Source organism: Meleagris gallopavo, chromosome 13 (genome assembly GCF_905368555.1).
Source record: "Meleagris gallopavo chromosome 13, MGAL_WU_HG_1.1, whole genome shotgun sequence".
Classification (NCBI taxonomy): Eukaryota; Metazoa; Chordata; class Aves; order Galliformes; family Phasianidae; genus Meleagris; species Meleagris gallopavo.
In genome coordinates, this window is record NC_139416.1 from 18,657,595 (window position 1) to 18,679,931 (window position 22,337).

General features: G+C 40.7%; 1 long non-coding RNA gene across 1 annotated transcript in view; it reads left to right on the plus strand.

The window, feature by feature from the left end:
* Positions 1-22,337, plus strand: part of LOC116217144 (uncharacterized) — a 334,578-nt gene that overhangs the window by 133,544 nt on the left and 178,697 nt on the right. Inside the window, exon 4 of the long non-coding RNA XR_014886142.1 lies at positions 4,325-4,434. This is a non-coding gene — a long non-coding RNA (uncharacterized LOC116217144). The remainder of the gene's footprint in view (positions 1-4,324; positions 4,435-22,337) is intronic.

Here is a 22,337-nt window from a genome sequence, read left to right on the forward strand (position 1 = left end):
ATAAATAATAAACAACAAATAGGTTCCTTTTAGTTATATTAGCCCCAAAATAGGTCACGTACGTTTGTTTTAAATGCAAACGTAACAATAAAGTAAATCCCTGAGGTGGAGAATTTGATGTGTTTGTGCAGATTTTCTGGACACAGTACAAAAAAAGCCAGCACCTATATTTTACCATTTAAAATATTTATATATTGTCTCCTGAAGTCCTGTGTCTGAAATACTGCTTATAATAAACACCCGGCTGAGAACTAATAGGCACAGCAATAACACTTGCTGTTTGTTACTTAATACCAAAGTAATCTTTATCAACTCCCTTTGAATGGAAGCTTATTAGTGCTCCTGTAAGAGAAGTTGTCAGCTTTGTCAATTTCTTGCCTCAAAATGATCTTATTTTTCGATAACTGTTAGTTTGAGATATCCTCTTCTTCAAGTCAAAATAAACGGGTGCTGAATTATCCAACTGGCAAGGCATATGTGAAAGATGCATCTATAACTTAGATTACCTTTCTTACAGATCATAGCTAGTTCCCAGGCTGAATTGTTCATTGTACAAGCATACTAATAGCAAAATGATAGCCTACAGTAAGGTAAATTGGTCTATTTAGTAAAATCAGTACTTATGCTTAAAGAAAAGAAAAAAAAAAAAATCCTAAGAAGGAGGAGCAATGAGAAGAAAATAAAAGTGTATCAATTTTCTCTAAAACTGCAGTCTTACACCTCAGGGGAGCGAGGTTTCTCAGCTGGAGGACTGCAGACTGTTGTGGTTCCCTGGGCTTCTTCTCAGGAAAGGTGATGAGGAAGCAAGCCTCGTGTCAGTGGCTCTGTGCTCCGCAGGCTGTGTGCCTCCACTGGGAACGGTAATGTGGTTTTCAAATAAAACAAAGTCCGAAGAGACAGCCTGGGCAATCCTTTTAGCACTCCTCCTCACCATAAGACTTAATATGTTAAATTCCGTGGGCAACTGCAATGGAAGGAAGGCATATCTGAGAAAGAGGCCATTTATTGTGGTTGTTTTGAATTAAAATGGCTGTGACACCTATTGTAATTTTCATACTATTGTGCCTAATATAACTGTGTTTGGATTTTAATTGGAGTCCTTAAGTGCTAGCATAATACAAACAATATGTATAGGATATCTCAGAGTAATATTAGACAAAGGTAAATGCTAAAAATGGTAGTGCTGTTTTCCAGCTTGTGTTCTTCAGTGGAGCTAGCTGGAATCTTAAGTTCTGTGTGTCACCAATTGTAATATACATAATTTCTGCATCCCTATTCATTTTCATCCCTGAGATGCATTGTAAAAGTGTAAATCCATCACTAGATAATTTTCAGTTCCATTATTTACAAAAATGAATAGTTAAGCAAGTCATTGTTAGTGGGATGCTATTGTTGTTTCTCGGAGATAGGGACTGCCAAGGTCTTGAATGATGTACACTTGAATGTTCTTTCAAGACACTTGTACCTGTTTCATTTGGGAGGAGTTTCACTCATGTAAAATCAAACAGAAACAATTTTAGTAGCCTCTGAAAAGAGAAGAAGGGAAAATGGATATTAATGAACTGTTTAATATTCTGCTACGGAAGAGATGCAGTGATTTTGCTGTTGACACTTTTTGCATGGAATTAAAGAGATCTGGTAGTTGTTTTACTTGTCTGTCTTTGTTCCTGAAAGACTTTTCAGTGTCATCAGATTTGGTTTTGTAACCCAAGAGATATTTTACAGACATGCAGACAAGGAAAAATTGTTTCTTTTTCATGAAATTCATTGCTATTCAGAACATGGGTCTTTGATGAGTTAGAAATTTTGGCTAAAGCTTTAATGAGGTTTTCATTTCGTGAACTTGTGTCAGAGACGTGCAGGCTCTGTGCTTCACAATTCTGAATTGAGCGTTTTTTTTCCTGAGAATTTTTCTGGCTTATTGTTTATTACTCAATACGTTATTGACTTTTGAGTTGAGAGGTTCGCAATGAAGGTGGAACAGTTTAGGGCTGTAGATCTTTACCGTGGGATCTGCACTGACACACCTGCTTGCTCCATTCAGGTAAGCATTTGCAACTCGAGGTTATGCAGAAGATTCGGGGGCAGAAGAGCCAGAGGTAACTGCGGGGTCCTCATCATCGATGCACTTCTATCGCACTCTGTATCAGCTCTGCTGGTTCTGTAGTTCTTAGGTGTCATGACCAAATCTTGTTCCTGGCTGTCCATGTGCTGACACACGCAGTGCTGGATGTTCTTTGGGTGAACTCATTTTGTGAAGCACCACTGTGCTGACAGTACGGCCTTCACTTCTCTGATGTGGCGCAGCCCGTGGAGCCTCCACCAGAGGACTGTACAAAAGCACTGTCTCCTCTTTCCCTGTGTTTTTTGTTATGGTGATGCTGGTACATGTAGGTTCCCTTTAAGTTTTCAGCTAACGATACTGCAATGTCAATAGCTTGTATCTGAGACTGTTTTTCAAGGAGCTGCGCTGTGAAGGCAGAGGAGCAGATTTATGTACTTGCTGTGTAACTGTAACCAGGCAGCCACTTGTATTTATATCATGTTTACTAAAAGATTTTCTCCTGTGCCTGGCTGTTTCACTGCAGCTGGGCAGGACTTAGGGAGCTTTCTGCAAACTTTCATTGATCTGAGATTTCAGAGCCTTTCTTATGTTCTTGTGCTGTGCTACCGTCAGAAATTGTCTGAACTCAAAGCCATTTGGTTCATATGCCTTACCGTATTTGGATATCTTACGTGAGTTTTGACGTGTTAAAAATAACAAATATTGAAGTAATGGTAGATTGACATTTCACTTACTTAAAATTATTTTTTTCAGGGATGCAACAACTGCAGAAATATTCTGGCATAAGAGAAGGAGGGCGTGTGAGTGCGTAACTGAGCATTACTGGGACGTTCTGAAGGCACATCTCAGGAGTGATAAGACTTTGCTGCAGACCATAGCAATATATGATGAACTTGGGGCAGCGTTATGTATCTTCGTATTTAACTATAAACGTTAATAGTAGGGAGCTGATACCTTTCCTCACTGCATCCAAACAATGATTTTTGAAGATAATCTCCACATCATTGCAGTGATATGGCTGTAGATGTAGTGAAAAGCTCTTTATTCAATCTAATAGGTATTAATGAGTGAAATATGTGCACTCCTGAAAGTATTCTTCCCTTCAGGTGCCCACTGATGGGCGGCAGTACCGAGGTGGTACTGGTGATACTGGTGTGTGCACAGCTAACTCTGGGGTGCCACTGAGACCCCATCCTCGTGTGTGCATGGCAGAAATGCCTCTCATTACAAGGGACCACTTTCTCGCACTAGAGTTTTTTTCTCCTTCAGTTCAGGAAACATCAGAAGAGAATAAGAATGGATTTACAGCTAAGGTCAGAGAAGCAGGGGAACCCCAGGCATGCAGCCCAAGGGCAGAGAGCTATCGTGTCACTTGCAGATGACATCACTTCTCGCTGTTAGAAATAATTTGGGATGTGCCTTGAGATCAAAACCTAATATAGGTTAGTGTTTGGAGATGACAGAGGGTGTTTGGACTGTTCTGGTCTCCTCTGTTTTGCAAACCCTGCAGTCTCTTCCCCACTCTTCTAGAAGGAAATGTAATGAGTCCACTATTGTGTGAAGCTGCTTTTCCTCAGCAAAATCTTTTTCCAGAGAGAAGGAATTTGCTGTCTGGGTGCTTTCACTCTTAATAGTATCTGAATATTTGAATAATGAAGTTTGGAGGGCAGAGATGTGAGGGGTCCATGGGAGCTGGTCCACGCGCCCCTGGACACGTCGATGTGATGTGGGTGATCCCAACGTGTGAGAGGCGTTTGAAAGCTGAAATGTTTTTTGTGTGATTAGTTATGCCCCGATTGGCAGATTTGAAAACAAAATTAAGATATGGTTTTGACACACAAAAGGAGGAGAATGATATAATCTGTATTTAGTACTTCTCTCGTATGTTCCATAATGATTGGCTCTGGGGCCTTATCTTTCTGAAAATATTAACTGGTGCTTTTTTCAAACATTCTCCCTTCTGCAGCTTTTGTTACAACTTGGTATTTCATTTTCAATGTCTGCATCCATGCGTTAGGGAGCAGCAGGACGGGCTGTGTTTGCTGGGTGCCTTGCTGCTGCTCTCCCCATGCTGGCTGCAGTGCAGGGGCCGGTATCAGCGCAGTGCCAGACTGGTGCTGTGGCTGCCTCACAGAGCACACCTTTACTTCTAGGTTAGAAAGGAGACCAGGAAGAATTTGTCTGTTGAGTAGCAGGAAAAATACCTGTCTGTTCCCACCCAGGCTGAGCTAAAATTGTGTCTTTGTTTATTTGTGCTAGATACTTTCTGGATTTATCCTGAACAAGAAGTGGAATTGTTGAGTTAATGCCCAGGAAGCAGCCCTTCTCCTCTGTGCTACACCCTCCAGCCCAGAAGGCCTTCACACACGGTAAGAAAGCCTCTCTTCTTTGTTTCCAAGCTGAGCTTTGAGTGCAAGTATTTAGGAACATTTAAATGAATTCTATGCAAAAGTTGTTCTTCAGCTTTCAGTCTGAATTTCAGTAATTTAATTTTGTTGTATTCAAATACAATATGCCATATTGTTGATGAGGGGATAAGTTTTTGTCTTCATTATGTACTACTGAGTATGCTTCGCTTCTCTGACATCCATGCTGTGGTGGCACACTCAAATTTTGGCAAAAATAGCTCTCACCAAAATACCTAATAATTTGCACACCCAAATGAATGTTCTGGGGGGGCAAAAGGTCTTTACGTAACAGCACAGGCAGGTTTCAGGGATCACCGCAGCGTGTTGTAAATGATGTATGAAATGAAAACTTCCCAGCTGATGCGCGGTGAGCACAGTTGTGGTCTACGCAGTCGCTGCTGCGAGAGGCTCTTAGTTCTAATACCATCTCAGACACGCCAGTCTTTAAAGTCTTCAATGAGGAACACTGTTGTGCTTGTATTTGAAAGCAATAAGTCTTTAACAGTAGCGTGTTAGAAAAATCTCTTCAGATGCTGTATCAGTAAGTATCCCATGGAAGTTTCCTGGGTGTTTGTACGTTTATTTGAGCTTAAATATCATTATTTTACAGTAATGAACTTGCCATAGACTGTTTCATAACAACTTTTTTTTTTCCTTTATATATTCTTTATTCCTAAGAATATATTACTAACAAAAAGTGCTGCGAGCCTGTCCTGCTGAGTACAGTGCCACGATGGAAAGTATTTATTTGAGATGCAGATGACGAAGCTTGTGTGTGAAGTGTGGTATAAATAAGGAGGTTTTGTGTGCTGAAAAGGAATTTATCAGGCTGGGTGGAAATGAATTTTTCCTCAAAGATCAACTTTTTGTTCTTGTAAGCCTTCTGTAAAAGTTGCTAACGGATTTACTGAAATTGGACTGAGGGATGCTCTTAGGAGTAAAGTTTGGGATATTAAATAGAAAGAACTGGAGAGCTTTGAAAAAGTAATGAAAATAGGTGAAATCTAACAGTATCTAGTAAGAATATCTTTTGCTGTTAGCTGCAAGGGTGCCTTTAGCTATGGCTGAGCACAGCATAACAGGCACCATGTGTAAGGGAAAAAGCTGAGTGCAAGCCTAGGGTGGATGAAGGAAAAGGTGATTCCAGAGAGGTTAGCTGTTGTAAGAGCAACTGGTAAGAGCTTGGGTATTTATGGGGGAAAACTGTAGCAGTGTGAAATTGGGACTATTGTTTAGCTGGAGAAGCGTGCTCAGGTGATCTCTGTATCTCATCCTTACACGGGGCTGCAACAATTAGCAGCGAGTCACTTCCCTTAATGAGGAAAGTCTGGGAGGTCTTCTCTCCTAAGGATGTTCTCTGAGTGTGTTCGATATAAACGACTTGGCAATCTGGCAAACAGGAAGAATAACAAAGTGAAAGGTTTACTTTCCTAATGAATAATGCTTGAGGTATTGTGAGATTGGGAGACTGTAAGAAGAAAGCAGCTCTTGAACTGTTTACTAAATTGATGACACAATAATCAGAACAACTTTCCCAAAAGGGGGAGAGAGTCCCATTTTGTTTGGGCTCTTTCCTATTTTCCCTTTTCAGAAATAGAAGATTAGGAGGTATGTGCACCACCGTGATAAAACCTTCCCACCAAATGTACTGTATTGTCGCCTTGAGTTCTGGTGCAGTGAAGTTGTTCTCTTTCAGTGCTGCTTTGTTTTTGACCCCTTTTTGTGAATTCTCCGAGGAAAGAAACATATTCCCATCTTTTATAGTAATCAAATTTATCTGGCATCTCTCAGCCTCCTGCATTACTTATGCTACAGTTGGCCAGCCTTGGGAAGGCTTTAGCGGGTTTATTTATTTATTGTTCTAAAGTGAAGGTTTTTGACTTGAGGTCCCCATCTAATCCTGGGGGATTTTGAGAGGAAAAACTGAAAGTGCTTTCTGCCATTATTTTTATATTATCTTTGAAGCTATAAAAAACCACAACAAACAAAAAAAAATCCACAGCCTGAAAAATAAACAAAACCCCACGTGTCCTTCCCCCCAGCCCAGCATGAAGCTCCCTTATCTCCGTTGTATTGGAAGTGTTTGCATGTTGGTGTGAGAGTTCAGTGTGGCTGGTATCATCACGTTTAATTTCAGTGAGAAGGCAGCAGAAGTGTTTCTTAAGTGTCTGCATGTGCTAATGAAATTCTTAAATGTGATTAATAGCTTGTAATGTGCCTCTGCTTAGTAAATTGTGTCCTGCAAATATTTGCTCTCTGGGGCTAATACCTGTGCCTCCTTATTGAGGGGTGAAGTCTGGCCAGGTATGTTCTGGTGGAGCCAGGCAGGTTTTGTAGTTTGTGTATTCAATATTTTGCTGTTTTCTTTGTGAAAAATGGCACTTCTGTGTCCATGAAACATAGGCTGAAATTTGGCATAAACAAAGATGCCCCTTGTCCTGATGGCTGATGGCATCTGTGGGAAGCCAGCTGTGTTTTTGTAATAATAATAATATACAGGGCATGTGCAATAAATACATTATTCATAGATAGGGATGTACCTGAGCTATGCAACCTGCAAGAACTCTTTTCTCTCCCCTTCTCAATCAAGGTGGACATGATGCTAAAAAACCTGAAACACATGACCTGGAAAACCTCGAGCTCTGTACAGATCCAGAGTTTACAGCTTGCTAATGCTTTGGAAACATGTTTTGCTTTTTCAAATATCTTTAAAAACAAACAAATCTGGTTAAATTTATTTTCAGAAACTGAAGGAATCTAGGAACATTAAGACTAGAGTCTATAAAACAAACTTTGAATTGTCCTGTGGCATACAGCAGAGATTAAATGAAACCAAAGTGCTAACGCAGAGAGAGCAGAGCTGTGGGTAAGGGCAGAGCACTTGTTTTTGGCTCTTGATTCTGCTGAAAACTGCTGGTGGGGAAAGAAGCAGAAGGGCAGAGCTGGTGTTATGGGGCAGATGGGTGTGCTGCCCAGCCTGGCTTTTGTTGGCTGCTCCCACGTAGGGCTGCTTGCCTCAGTGGAAGGTGTGAGATAAGCTGCACTTTGGTAATTTAAATCGTCCTGGAAAGCGTGGGCTGTTCAGTAACTTAACATGATTGTAAATGTTACTTGTGGAAATAGCCAGGAGTGCACCCCGTCTCAGACATCTTGCCTCTTTTCCAGTGTGCTACAATTGAAGGGGCTGCTTTGTGTGCAGTGAACATTGTCAGTCACCACAACTTTGATCTGGTTGTTCAGCAGATTTAAAAACCAACACAGTTTATATGAGAATAAGAAGTGTCAGGTGTTGAGCTCATCTTTGGGAGATACGACCTACTGTTCTGGCTGGTACAATCCTGGGCAAAGAAAGGGAACTTCTGCTGCTCTAAAGGATGGGGCTTGTCTAGAAAATGTAAGAACGATAAGTAGAAATGGAAACTGGAGACAGAAAATTCATATTGAAAATAGACTGTCAATCAGAAAGCCAGCTTGAAGAGTATCAGTAAAGATCTGAGAATAGTGTGTTAATATTCGCCTTACACTTCAACTCCATGTAGCATTACTTTAATTTTTTGTGGTTTAAAATATACTCCAGAATGTTCTTCAAATTAGGTTTAGACAGAGGTAAATTATCAAAAGGAAAAAAAGAAAAAAGAGCTTTTAGAGGTTTTTGTTGAGCGTGCTTGTCTTCCTGCAAACCCATTGCTTTCACTGGAATGCCTATAGACCACATCTGGCCTTGTCACAGCTTCTTTTTTAATTTCTGTTTCTATTGCTGTTTGTTCGTCAGTTTATTTCTGTATTTGAAAAAATGAAATGCTGATTATAAAGGAATAAAGCTGTACTAGGGAATCATCAATTATTTTGCTTTCAAATATGATTTATTTGACTAACAACCTTAAAAGCTTCGACTGATTTAATTCTATTTTATGCCTATGAAATCCACAGAAGGTTGACCTAGCCATCTTCCTCATCTTCTGCTTTTAAAGTCCTAAATAGCATTCCCCCTCTGATTCTTTGATCCTGTGACATTTTTCTTAGAGAAGTAAACAGTGATAGTGAGAAAATGTTCGTGTTGCCTGTCTGAAGTACGTACCTGTGTAGAGGGATTTTTATTGCAGGAGGAAAATCAAATCCTTGTCACCTAAACTGCTAATTATGTTTGATAAATGTATGGTATATATTTAATGCAAAGAGAATTTAGGAAATAATACACCTTGTGTAATTACAGCGACCGAGCTACTTCCATCAATCTAATTTTTCTGATTTGGGTTCATTTGCATTGCATTATTTTTATTAAATGAGCTCTCAATGGAAGCCCTGCTCTCTGTCAAGAGCAAGAATCAAATACTGAAATATTTCAACCTGCATAAATCCGGTTTGCACATCACATGCATCATGCACGGCTGCTCCATGGCAATGGAAATGCAAACACGCACAAACGTGGCCATTTCACGTAGGTAAATGTAGCAGCTGAAAAGCAGCAGTACATCATAAATTCGTGTAAGTTCCCATTTTCATAGGTTGTCTGTACACGTATAAGTGCTTGGTTGGAACTGCAACAGATTTTCTTAGAGCCATCCTCAGTCCCATGGAAGAACGGAGCGAAGCAGCTCTGTGAGCCCTCCGTGGGAAAGCTGCTTGCAGAGTATGAGCAGCATGTCCTGGGAGCTGTGCTTCCTCCTGTAGCACCAGTCTGGAATGGGCTCGGTTGTTCTAACCTGGTTTCCTTGGGCTTCCCAAGCAGTAATCAATTCGTGTTCTGAGCACTTCTAGAGAAATCACACATTATTCTGTCCGTGTTGCAAAAACTTCCCTGGTCAGCAGACGAAGCTATTCCCCCTCTTTTAGCATGTGAAATTCTCCGGAGACAAGGAAAGGTAGGAAGAGAATGAAAAAGAAAAGAAAAAGGTCTCTGTTACAGACATGCATAAGTTTCTGCGTGAGAAATGGGATTTTTGGGTTCCTATCCCTAATACAAGGTGGGCAACTTCACACACTGCTGCTGCGTCTGAGAGTTGTCCTCTAAACAAGATCTGATCGTTCTGTTCCTCCCCTTCACTTCTGGCACAAAACTGCTGCTGCTGATCCAATAAAGGCACTCGTGATCTTAATTAGTATCGCAGCTGTGTAAAGATAACTTGTACCATTCTCCTTCTATTCTTTTATATCTTCTGTCACTGGTTTTCACCATAACGTAATGTTGAAAATCTCCTATCTGTTATTTAGTGAATAACAGTCTCATTTCTCCCTCCCCCCACTCTATTTCTAAGCTTCAACTTAAACAAAAACCAACCCCTATATGAGTGTGCGTGTATTATGTATGTGTGTGTGTGTGTGTGTGTATATGTATATATGTGTGTATATATATGTATGTATATGGGGAAATTTGTAGAACGTTTCTAGTGACAATACTTCTGAGTGTTCGTAGTCATAAATGCTAGGGAAGTGAAATATAAATTTAGTTTATATTTAACAGTTTTATTTAACGTTTTTTTAATTGTTTCCTGCTCTCTTCTGTGGCTAATTTTGCCTTTGTTGTTATGGAGTAGACTTGCTCTTAAAAACAGAACCTTGGTATTACATGAATAATTTAAAGAATGAGAGAGAAAATAATTTGGAGTGAATGACATATTCCAAAATATGGATCCTATACGTGGCACCCAGAACTGCTCTCTGCTGTTGGTGTATGTGGAGGTGTTGAGATGCTGCACAGCCACACAGGGTCTTCATATGGGGGGATGCTGTGAATTGAGGTTTGCTTCTAAATATTTGCAGTCAAAATATCTATAGGTTAATTTGTTAGCTGCATTAGGAAATGCTATTTTGTAAATAAACGAGACTTGTTTTTACAAGGCTGTAAGAGAAGTTTGCAGATTGCAGTTGGTAGGGTGAGCAGGCACAGGGAAGAGTGAGCTTGTGGCAGTGGTTGTCTTTATTTCTGGTACATCCCACCCACAGTCGGCGGGCACGTGGACACTGGGACAGGGCCAGGTGTGCCCGTTGTTGTAGCTGTGGCACAGAGAGAAGGGAAGGCTGAAATGGGGAAGGGCAGTGAGGGATGGCAGCAGCTTCAGCCGCCCCGAGGCACCGTGCTGCTGTACCGCGTGCAGCTTTTGTCCCGTTCTGTAAGCACTCCCTGGTCCCACGTCCTTCCCCATGAGAATGAAGAGTGGGGTTTCAATTTGCTTTTTATTCTCCAAACAATTCTGTCAGTAAAATAAAGTACATCTCATACGTATGAATTTTTCCCACTTCCTTCAGCTACCTTCCTCTCAGAAGTGACCGCTTCCAACGAGGCAAAGCAGTTCAGCTATTTCAGAATTGTACTGAGAGATCTGTTAGTTTTGACAGTTTCCTTTAGAAGGATACTGACTACAGCTGTGATTACTTTGAGAGAAGTGGAAGATATTCCATAATTTCACTTAGCGTGGTGATTAATGTTAATAAATAAACACTTTTTTCCTCTTAAAATAATTGCAATTCATTAAATCCAATTCATTGGCAAGAAAGCTGTGGACTGATTGTGTGCTGTTGAGTCCTGGGACTAGTTAGAAATAATTCATCTGTTTCTGTGTACCACGTGCATTGATTCTGTGGAAAACAAACAAAAAAGTAAATAATTTCCATTAGTATAATGGGATAATGGCACCATTTCTCCAGTTTGTAATAATTACGTGTTTTATTTGGAGAATAAAATACAAGGCTACTGTAAAGAGCTGCACGTGCTTACTGCCAGCACAAACCATCAGGTTTATTAAAAGTGTTTTTCAGATCTAACTAGTCACCAGTAATTAAAATTAATGTTAATATTCTTGCAAGAATTGTTGTGGGGACTTCTGTTTGTTTCTATAAGCTTAAAACAAGGTCATTTGCAGAAGACAACATGTAGAGAATAATTCCTTGTCCCGGTCGGGTGGCCTGTAATAACTTGAAATTTTCAGAGTTCTTAATAGCTTGCAAAACCTCTGCCCGCATATTTGGTCGTAACATCGTTGGCTCTGCTCAGCAGCCCAATATATTCTCTCAGTGATCATTAGAGCGCGAGTCCTTCAGCTCCCTGCTGCCCCAGACCCAGAAACACCTTCTGCGAGCGCCTCCTTGGCTGCGCTCCTCGGGGTGCTTCACGGGAACGTGTGAAAAACCCATAAAGTGCAACTAATGGATTATTTCATTGATTATAGATTTTAAGGCCAGAAGGGAGTATTAAATTAGCTAATGACATCCTGTACAACATACGTTGGCAAAATTAGCCTAGTTAATTCTATATTAAGCCTGTAAACTTGCATTTAAACGGAGTATCTCTTGTACTGTTTAAACTTGTCTGAAGATACCCGCATCGAGGCAGGAAGGTTCTGCCATTCCTCGCTTCTCAGCCAGACATAAAAAGCGTATCCCTTTTTGTTTGACTTCCCTCAGCTTCAGCCCCTGGGTGCTGGCCCTTGTTCTGGGTTCTTTGGTGAGACACAGCCTTTTACTATCCAGTACTTACTGTACGTGGAGGTACTTTTGTACCTTTATCCTTACTTTTTGATGAGCTAAATATGGCTCTTTTTTCTTTCTCTGTAAGGATTTTTCTCCAGTTTTTGGTGCTGGACATCAGAGCTGTGTGCAGTATTCCTATATTGGTCTCATCAGCAGTAACACAAGATCAGTTTCCTGTTCTTTTTTCTGACAAAGAGCATTCGATTCTCTGCGTTACAAAGAGATCTTCTGAACTTCTTGTTTTTGTAGTTCTGAAATACTTTGTCTCTTTATTCCTCAGTGTGATTATTTTGTATTTAGATATTATACAACCAGTAATATCCCAACTGCTCCTGGTTTCCAAGTGGCTCCTGCCCTGCTGGACAATGAGGTGGTTGTTCTCTTTCGGCTTTTGTGCCCCCCTGGTGCTGCCAGCATCCCACACACTGGGAAGTGTTTGGTGTGGAGCTGACTGCTAATGGCTCCCAGCCCAAAACATCCCCACGGTGATGACTTGGGCCAGTGTACTTTTAGGTGTACTTTGTCAGCTCCTCCTTGACAGATTCTACCTGTGGCTTGCTGGCAGATTATTGTGCAAATTTGATAATTTGATTTTTTTATTATACTTTAACTTAAGATAGAACTCTTTTCCATTGCTGTCCCACTTTACCAAGCGTGAAATCGGAGTGGTTCTGGAGCAGTCTCTCAAGAACCTGGAATTTCACTGATCCCTTTGTCGCTGTCCCATAAGGAAATCAGCTCCTTCCACTCGCTCTTTGCTGGCTGCACACTTACCATTAAAGCATACGTTCAGATCTAAGCCAATCGTTCAGTTTTCCTGGTAGCGGCTGTGGGTCACAGCTTTGTTATCTCACTGGCTCCGAAGTCGTGCAGTAAAAAATAGAGTGGGAGCGGGTTTGTTACAAACTCCAGTTTTTGTGTACTTTTGGGAAACGCTATGAATTATGTGTGGAGTTCTCTGCTTAGATTGAATTTTAGTAGACGCGATGTGGAAAGCTGACTTGCAGGTTTGAAAAGCTGTGCGGTGCAGCAGGATCGTATTTACTTGTTACAGTAAATACCTGCTGGTTGTCGTTTTGTCAACCTCTTGTACTGAACCTATCTGTCCTCTTCTAATTAGCTAATGACATCTCCTGATTCTATTGCAGAGTTAAATAGCTGCTTACCAGGGGGAAGTGGTCTGTGACATTAGAAGGAACACTTTGTGAGGAAAACAATAAAGGAGCTTTTTAGATCACCTCCAGATAAAAGCTTGGGAGAAATAGATGTTGAAGTGTAAAAAAGAAATTTTTCTCAAGTTTGGGGTGTACGTGTAAAGGTCTTCTGGCAGTTTTAGGGAATTTTATTGTGCAATAGTTTGAAACTTCAGCTAGTTTGATAAAATCCAACCGTAGCTCCGCTATTTACAACAGCAAATAGAAATATGAGACACGTGTTATTAAGCTTCCACTCAAATGAGCTTGTTGAGCAATTAGCAATCGTGGCAGGTGCTTTTCCAGGCGGGTCAGTTGCTGTTACACAAGAGCACGGAGCTGGGAGGCTGAAGGTGCCTCGGACCTGTGCTGCTGCATTGCTCTGCACGCCTCTGATTCTTAGACAACTTATGGATCGATTCCTTCACAAAATCCTTCAATGCTGGAATATTGAGAAGGCAGAACGGTTGTCTTGTTGTTGTGGTGTTTATTTCAGCAGCCTTCTTGTTTAGTTTGAGAAGTTCTACATGTGGCAAAACCTGCAGCCTGTTTCCATCGGTTTTTCTCAGGTTGATGAACTGTAGTTTCTAGACAGCCAATCAGGAAGAAAAGAGCCTCGTTTATAAGCTGAATGCAAGCTGGATTTTTGTTTTGATTTGATTTTCTTTTGCATATTAATCGGTAATTCAGAGAAATTAAAATTCTAAATGCCATAAAACTGCAACTCTGTAAACATAATTGATATTACCTTATAAATTAGAAACCTTTGTAATGTTTCTTTTATCTGACATAAAAGTTTAATGGCTATATTCTGGAAAACTTTATTTCATATATAAAAAGAAATTAACTGAAAATCTCTCTGAACTGTGTTGCTGGCTTTGGTACAGGGCATGAAATAATTTTTCCATCTTACCCCACCGTTCTCCGAAGGTCAGACTTTAAATTGGGCTGTTACTGTCTCGCTGCAGAGTTTCCAAGCTACGTTAATTTTTGGTCTGCCATTGATGGATGGAGCAGTTTGAATTCTGACATGCAGCAGCCTGACTGGAATGACCCGCAGAGGCAGATGTCAGCCTGTTATTTCATGCCCGTTTGTCAGAAAGAAAAAAAAAACAGCCCCTTTTTTTTTTTTTTTTTAAGCAGTTCTTCTTTTGTACATAGAGAGCACTTGGAGGTGGGCGTGCTGTTTGATGAACGTGCTCACAGGGTCCTGTAAAATTCATGCACGTTTCTCATTTGTGGAAGACCTGTTCAGGTATCTCAAGAATTTGTTGGTGGGAATATCCCAGCATGTACGTACCCTTATATTTTCTTCACTGTGATCAAGTGTGTGAGAGCAATCTTGAGAACCCGTCCTACTTCATGAAAAGGTATTATTTTGCTCGCAGATAATCTGTGAAGATTAACGTTGTTCTTTCAAAAAGCAAAAATGATCACATCTGTTAATTTATAGCTGCGAAAGAATTTCCTTTGTGATTTATTTTTGCAAACTCGTTGCACTGGGAACATCTCATACCCTTTGTCACAGCATTTTTCTCTGAGCATGGAACGTACACTTATTGGGTGCAAAGGAGTTTTTGTGCTGGAGGAAAACTTTCCTCCAAAAATAAACACAGAGGCGATTTTTTTTGTCTTAAAATGTGGAAATCAATTTAAAGCACCAATGTGGGCAGCAAGAGCTGAACTTTTACATCGAGGCTGAAATTACTCCTCACGCAGGACAAACTATTTCACTGGTAAGGATGGAGAAATGGAAATCACTTCAATACTCACAGTACTGAGCAGACTTCAGCCATGCTGGGTGGCGGCTGTCCTCCCTGTGCGGCCCTGCAGCCCACGCTGCCCGCTGCTGGTCCATGCGAGAGGAGGGCAGCAGGCTCACAGCACGTCCTGCAGGGCATTGCAGTGACACTGCCATAAAGCCGGAGGGAATGAAGGAGGGTATTCTGGGGGTGATGCCGTGGTAGAAAAGGAGTGAACAGAAACAGTTTTGAGTGGATCAAAATTTTGTCTTGTGATCCTTTTTGTTTTGCTCATTCTCTGATTTGGATACTTTCCTTAATAGTACGCTCTAAATTGCCAACTTTAACTTTGAAACTAGTTCTTTGTTCCTGAAGTTCACAGATAATTTGGAGAATGTCTGGCTAGGATGTTGTTTGCTCCTTCCCACCAGTATGTGGTGTCCCTTACCCTAACATCTGTTTATTCAACTTTCTTAGAAAGATACTTTGGGAAAATTAAACATGAAAATACTGTCAGTTAGCTGCTGCTCAGTTCCTCTCATATATTATACCTGCTCCTTTCATAGCAAAGCTGCTCTTTAACTGGGAAAACCACTCAAAGTTTCTCAAAGAAATTATTAGTGAATTGAAAATAAAAATTGCCCTTTTTATTGCTACAGTTTCTATGGAGCTGGGGTTTTATGCTATTTTACACAGTGTTTTTTTAAAAGGATTTGTAGATGAGTGTTTGATGTGCCAGTCCCGGGTAGTGCAGTCCTTATTTCTGTCCCTGGAAAGGCGCCTGTCCCTGCTCCCAGGACATGTAACTGAAGTAGAGTTGGCTCTGCTTTTCTGCTACTTTTCCACTGACGTGGAACTGTCCCACGTTGCTCTGGATGCTGCAGCCTGTCAGTTTACAAAGTTTACCTCAAGTGGTGCAGGTTATCAGGACGTGGAAGTCATTCTGTTGCAGAATTAATGACACTTACAAAGCCCTTCGTGGTATTGTTCTTCCCTTTTCTGATGGATCTCCTCAGATGCAGACCCTTTCGCTTCAACAGGCTGTGACTATAAACTGATTTGTTAAGTTCATCACTCAGATGTTGAAGGACTGAAAAATATTTGATGACATCTCTCTTCTGTTGGCATTTGGAATGACAGAAGGAAATCAGTCAGTTAAAATTCTCTCTTTATTAGGTTATTACTATAACCAGATGTTGTGGTTTTGAACATACTCTACAGTTTGTCTTTGCTTTCCTGCTGGATATAGAAGCCAATTACTTTTTACAGTACGTTTTTTTTAGTTCAAAGCCAGAAACGAAATATGACTCTGCTACTTGAAATGCTGGTTATAATTACCTTGGTAAAAATAATCATGTGGTGTGGGGACATGCTTTTGCCTTCTGTTAATGAACTAATTTACGTTCTTGATTTGGAATAAGCTCTTGCATTGCTCCTGTATCTGTCAGCTAGAAATTGTTAGAAATCATACCTCTGACTCCTAATGGAGATCATAATATTGTATTGATAAACCCATTGTTTAATGTCAGCTTCCTGGAGGAAGAAATGCTGGAATGGTAAGAGCTGGGTTGTTTGTTCTTGGAGACTCTTCCGTTGCCCAGACCTCGGCTCTGCCTTGGATTCCTCTTCCTTCCCTTTCTGCATCATCCTCAAAGATGTCACTTTCAATAGGTGGTACTTCTGTTGCTCTCTCCCACCACTAACAACTCTCCCTACTGAAGACCTAGCTTTATCCATTGTTGCTGTCTTTTCTAACACCCCAGTTTGTGTGTATGAAGAAGTGTATTTTTTTTTTTTTTCAAAATGAAAGAATGCCTGAAAGCCTCTCCACCCTTACATAAATGGCCATGACCTTAAATGATGCAAAACGACAAGTGGTGTGGGGCAAAAGTGTTGTCAAAGCTTTTGCCATTAGCATTTCTGCAGAAGTAGGTACTTAAATGCTAAAAATACAATGGACACATCGTTCTTGAAGCATGCTCTTGACAAATCTACCAATGCCATGGCTCTGACATGGAAAGCAACAGCTGACATTTTTTACGTGGTGTGATATTGCTTCATCATTGATAGTGTGCCCCTGCAGTTCTGATGGTAACTTGGTGCACAGCCAGTAGCACCAAGGTACTTTAGAAACTGAGCACAGAGGAGAGGACTGTTTTGATAGCACCTTCTTTCTTGTAGATGAAAGGGAAGCTTTTTTTTTTCTATATTCAGCAGCGTGATACCATGGGATTTTTAAATGATCTACAGAATGGCTGAGGCATCGTTATGCCCTGTGCCAGGCAGCCAGACCTCGGTTGACAAACCTGAGCACAACAGCTCTGTTTTCTGCACAGCTGGAAGGAGAGAATATCTCAATGCGATCTACCCTTGCCAGCATGTGCAAGGTAAAGGATAGCTCTGAAGTCCTGGATGTAGGCATTTACCTGCAGCTATAGAGTAAGCAATGCTTTCTAAAATGTATCTGCTCACCTCTCTGTATCCTGATACTTGGCTATTTTCATTCAGTGCCAAACTTTAAAGAGAGCCTAGAGTTTGGAATATTTCCCCAGCTGGCTGCAGACCTGGTTTTGTTGTTTGTTTTTCAGCATTTTTATGGGGGGCTGGGAGTGGCCCTTTGTATTCTTGTAATATTTCCTCACCCCAAGGAGACTCAGACCTACCAGTAGGGAAGCATTCTAACCCACCAGTTATAAGTAAAGAGCCTCGTGCATTGCAATGTGTTATAGCTCAAGACTTCAGAGGGAAATTTTAAATATCCTATCAGTTGTAGATAGTTCAAAGATGACTGGTTTACAGACCACAGCAATTCATTGCTAGTAATCTGCAGGGCACGATGACAGGACCTTCTGTAAGCAAGTAATGTATAACTACTCCCAGCTTTGGTTCACAGGTGGATACCGACAGATTCTAACTTGCTGTACTCCTAAAGGAATCAGTGCACTCAACGTGTCATGGCAAATGCTCCTGCCTACCTGCCTATCTGCCCTTCTCTGTACGTGCAGGGCAGTGACACTGAGAGCAACAGGAAGATGGTTGAGTAAGGAATGATCACTGTTGAAGTGGCCTGCCATGTAATGGTGCTTTCACTGGTGGCCCTGCTGATCCCAGTGCTTCAGCAATGACATACGTAACTTGTGAGCCTTCTTTATAGGTGGGGCTGACTTAAGGTCTACAAACATGTAAGTAAAAGCTTTGATGTTGATGATGATGTGGATTAAATAGTTTATCTTATTGATTGTACATTAATGATTAGCGAATTAGTAGTGATAAAATGGGAATTGAAACCTTACTGATAAGTTCATGTAAGCATTCTTCAGCATTCTTCGTGGATCTTGGGATCACTTTAGCATTCAAACCATGTTGTTTCAACTAGTACAAAGCAACGACATTTCCAAAAGTCGATTCAATGTAGGAACTGCAGGCTGTTCCACGTAACTGTGATTTAGGACAAGAAATGTTCTTGGCCTTTGAAAGATGAAATTTAAGCCTTAGGACTTAAAAATTTAACTTTTTAACAAAGATGAACATTGAAAAATACAAAGCAGTGTTAGGAGAAGCATAGAAACTAACTCCTGAGTCTGAGCCCAGAAGAATGGCGAGGAATAATTAATTATTCAAGTGTCATCCATTACTAGGAGTATTCTTTCAATGAGACCTGAGAATTTTCTTCCAGTGGAAATTGTACAATTACCTATGGAGTAAATGGTGTAGTATACAATGATATGTCAAAATGTGCTTCAAGATGTATGTTAGCACTTTTGTGCAGAAGAGGGAAATAAATCAGAGGCATGCCTGAACCACTCTCCCTGTGCTGGCACTTCTGAAGTCCCATTTCATCTGCTGCAGTTACTGTGAAGTTTGTGAAAAATTGTGAGGGCTTTCTGCTCCCATTTTTCTACTTTTGTTATTTAACGTTTTTAATGAAGTAATCAAATTGAAAATTTTCCCTTAATCTTTTATACCTTTTTCAGAATCAATTTTCATAACATTTTCCTATGAAAATGAATGTCATTCATTCTCATGTGAGACATAGGTATTGAAATACTCAGTATATAAGAACTCATCAAACTTTAAAAATACCCTTCCTATTAATTTCATTTTCATGAGACTGCTTTTATCTCTGTTCCAGGCAATTGTTACTGTAAATTGCTGGGCGTCAATTTGCTGTTTTTTTTTTTTTTTTTTTTTTTTTTTTTTTAATATATAAACTTAGTAGAAGCACAGAGGATCCTCAGCTGGGGATGCAGTACCAGCACAAGCTCCAGAACCCGGCCTCAGGCAGGTTAAGAACTTGCTTGAGCGCAGTGCAGCATCTTCTGTGAATTTTTCCACGTCTCTTTGCAAAACATATGCCAAGATAATGGCCTGCTTACATTTGATGACAAAATGTGGATTTTCAGCATAGATCTGGAGGAAATCTGCCTTGAGTGAGAGTCAGCAACACGTGGCTCTGGCAGAGCTGGTCCTGCACCAGGGCTGCCACGAGCTGGGCTGGAGCAGGGGAACCATCAGGTCCCCAGAGCAGCGCTGCTGCCCATGTCTGTGCTGAGCAGGCTCTGGGCTGCATGGAGATCACAGCCCCTGTTCTGCAAAGTGAGTGTGAACGTGTGGGACCTGGGGCTCCGCTGCACTTTGGCCACAGTTGCCATCTGGCATCATCCAACATCATCAGAGAGATTCGCATACCTTGGCTGCTCAGCTTGGTTCGTGGTGGTTATTTTGCTTATACCATTCAGCTTCTGTTGCTCAAAGAAATAATCTTAAATTCTTTTTCTTACCTTCCTTTTCCTTCACAGATAGATTTAAATAACAGCAGGGCTTCTATTTAAAATGATAACATCCAGGAAATTAAAAGTTAAGCCCTCCGCTGTCCTTAACTCGGTCCCTGCTTACCCCTCTCAGCAGTGGTGTAAATTAAGGATGAATCCTCTGCTGAACTTTCAATTTCCTGGCTGTTGTCAGCTTGTTTCACAGTGCTGCCATTGTACCACTTGCCTTTCTGGAAAGGATTCATACACAATATATTAAAGGATGGAAAAGAATAACCAAGGCCAGATATTAAATATTTTTCAGAGGCCCATATTAATCTAAAATTACTTCAGTGTTTTTTGAGTAAGTGACAAAAATTAGATTCTAAAGCATTATTAGCAAAATGCTCATTGCTTGCAATGGAGTTATTTAAAATTATAGCTTAAAATGTCTTTTGTCTGGATATTATTGCCTTTTATCAGTTGCAGCGTGGTGCTGTGTTCCCCTGTTGGTGCTGCGGGAGGAAGAGGTATGAGGGAGCTGGGGAGGATCCAGGGCTAAACTGTGCTCAGGGGAACTGGAATTGCAGGAGAAAGTAGCAAGTGGGAGGCACAAGGATATGGCTCAGCTCTAAGACTTGTTAATTGGACATTGCAAAAACGAACCTAAAATGTTTTATGACAGCTCACAAAACACACCAGGTGCCCTTTTCCACTCGATGTAGCCTTGGTGGGCAAGCTGACTCTTCAGCCACACACTTTGGTTTTATTTGAGTCCACCAAATCTCTGCTCTGTTCCTCTTTCCCAGATTCCCCCAATCCGGAGGAAGAAAAATGACAGCTTTATTTTCATTTTTTAACTGTCATTTAAAAATTGTCTTATGTGCATCTTTCACTTTGAATTATGAACTTTTTTGTCTATCTTGTTCATGTATTCATATTCATGAATATTCATACTTTTTCCTTTTTTTTTTTTTTTAACCTGAGCTGGTTCTTCCCATTTGGTTCAGTGGTTGGCTTTGTGGCCAGCACACCTTTCTTTATTGCTTTTGAAAAATGGGGTGCTTTTATTCTTATTAAACTCAAAAAGTATTACAAGAATTTCAGATGTCCTATTATTTGTAGGAGCCATAAACACCAGTATTGCAACATTAAAGGCACTTTCTCATGTAAGAAGAAAATGCCTGGAATCCAGGTATGTTTACCTGCTCTGACCAGCTGCACTGGTAAGAGTTTTCCATACTCTGTGGTTGTAGCAGCACAGAGATGGTCAGGAAAGGAGCAGAGGAAACTTAACGTGTTATTCTTAGTTGTGGGTGCTCTGTCTCCGTATAGGTGTCTGAGTACCTCGTGTGCTTGCAAAGAAATGCACAGAAAAAGACAATGGAGGTTATATTCACTGACAGCAAACGGGACAAAGATTTAAGTATATATTGATTTTCCATGACAGTTTTCTTTTGTGGTTTGTGTGCCCGGGTTACGGCATTAGGTCCCGATGCTGACCAGGTTTTGGCAAATATTGTTTTGCAGTCTTGTTTAGCGTAACATCTTTGTTGGGGCCTGGCAATGCAGGAGAGGTTTTGTGGATAATCGGCTCTTTCACAAGCATGTACTCAGTAACGGCTCGCAGTGTGCCAGGCGTGCAGGCTGGGGCAGGGCGCGAGGCTGGGGCAGGGCGCGAGGCTGGGGCAGGGCGCCTGGCCCCGCAGGGCAGCACAGCACTGAGGACAGGCCGGCCTTCCCTGCAGCGGTGCGGAGCGGTGCGAAGTCAGGCTGCAGTAGCTGCAGATAATGCCTTCTTTATTGGGGGCGATTTATCTTCATCCATTTCCTATATTATGATGGGGATTCTATGGCTCTGTTTTTCATATCAACTCGTACTACTTTTTCTGGATTCCATTTCCTCCTCTGCTCAGTATCCGAACTCTGGCAGCTGCAGCTTTCCTTTCTTGTTTTCTTTTTTTTCCTGTTTTCTTATTGCCCTAGAAAAAAATGCAGACCTTTTTCATATTAAGGCTGCACAGTGAAATTTCAATTTATAGCTGAAAATAGCGCTATCTGTTTGAAGAAGCAGAGAGTATTTTTGCTCTGCTTTCTTCCTCCAAATCTTACCTACGTGAGTCATGTATAAGCATTATTTAAAATTTACAGAAAGCGCATTATAATTGATAATGGTTCTATAGCAGCATCCAGCACCATCCTGCGCAGTGCAAAGCAAACCATTGTAGGAGCTGAGCTAAAAATATTGCATTAGCACTTAGAGAAAATGAAATTTTTATACTTGATTTGCTCATGGTCATATGGTTGCAACTAAACACAATTTGAGCTGTCACTTCACTGCAGAGAAAAATATGCAATTTTGGAATATTTTAAATGAGCTTGATATTAGATTCTATAACTCAAAATGACACAGGAAATAGTGTTTGCAACATGATTGGTTCATTACTATTTGGTAATTGCAGTCCATCATTTTAAAGGGGAAACTAAAACACAAACAAACGATCTCGGTGTTCAGCAGTCTCTGTATCTGAGTTGTCATTTTGGGGATGGTTTTAGAAGATACAAGTTGTACATGTTTGGAGGCTTATATTTTTCCCTCCCCTTTATCATTTCAGGAGAACAATTTTCATCATAAACTAACATGTCAGCCAAAGCATCTACATTTAAAAAAAAATATATTATTTCACAATTTTCCACGTGCACATTTGATG